A 948-nucleotide genomic window follows, 5' to 3' on the forward strand; every position below is an offset into this window, starting at 1 on the left:
CTTTATTCATCTTTTCCATTCGTCTCTCGAAAGCATCTATTTTTGCGAAAACGGAATCAAAGTCATGGCTAGAATCGGATCTAGCCGTTTTAGATGAATGAAATATATCTTTTTCCTGTTACCACTCATGAGAGTGGGACGCTGTATTATCAATTATCTTGTGAGCTTCGGTAGCGGTTTTCTTCATAATGGAACACCACCTGCTGTGTCGATGTCTTTTAGTGTGGTGACGTCGAGACCTTTATAGAAGATTTGCACTATTTGAAAAGTATCTAAACCGTGTTGAGGACATCCTCTCAACATCCTTCCGAATCTTGTCCATGCCTCATATAATGTTTCATTTGGCTTTTGCATGAACGTGGCAATTTCTCCTTGAAGTCTCACGGCTTTAGATGCCAGAAAGAACATTTGAAGAAATTCTCAACTAAAACATCCCATGTATCAATCGCTCCTTCAGGTAACGATTATAACCAATCTTTGGCTTCTCCTTTTAAAGTCCATGGGAACAACATAAGATAAATAGTTTCATCCTCAACTTCTCGGATTTTAAATAGATTACAAATCCTATTAAAAGTTCGAAGATGTTCGTTTGGATCTTCTTTTGTTGTACCACTAAATTGGCACTGATTGGTGACCATGTGTAGGATTTGTCCTTTGATTTCAAAATCTGACGCATTAACATCTGGCTGAATAATGGCGTGACCTTGGCCCGAGCGTATAGCTCTCATTCGATCCTCCATACTTTGAGGTTCCATTGTAACATCCCGCCTTTTTCCGTTTACTTTCCGTTTAACTATTTAAAAGTCCGTTATATAATTATAACATCCTCCGTTAATACGCGTTTTAAAATATTTCGTTTAGGTAATTCACGCACCCGCTTTTGAACTTGAGGGACTAAATTTGCTAAGAGGCAAAAGACTTGACTAGGTCAACTAGTCAACAAGCCTT

At 38.4% G+C, this 948-nt stretch overlaps 1 non-coding gene across 1 annotated transcript; it reads left to right on the forward strand.

Moving 5' to 3' along the window:
• Positions 1-274: 274 nt before the first annotated feature.
• Positions 275-381, forward strand: LOC139856673 (small nucleolar RNA R71). Its single transcript, XR_011762139.1, has one exon. It is a non-coding gene; the product is annotated as a small nucleolar RNA R71 (small nucleolar RNA).
• Positions 382-948: the final 567 nt, after the last annotated feature.

This window comes from Rutidosis leptorrhynchoides, chromosome 6 (assembly GCF_046630445.1).
Source record: "Rutidosis leptorrhynchoides isolate AG116_Rl617_1_P2 chromosome 6, CSIRO_AGI_Rlap_v1, whole genome shotgun sequence".
NCBI classification, from domain to species: domain Eukaryota; kingdom Viridiplantae; phylum Streptophyta; class Magnoliopsida; order Asterales; family Asteraceae; genus Rutidosis; species Rutidosis leptorrhynchoides.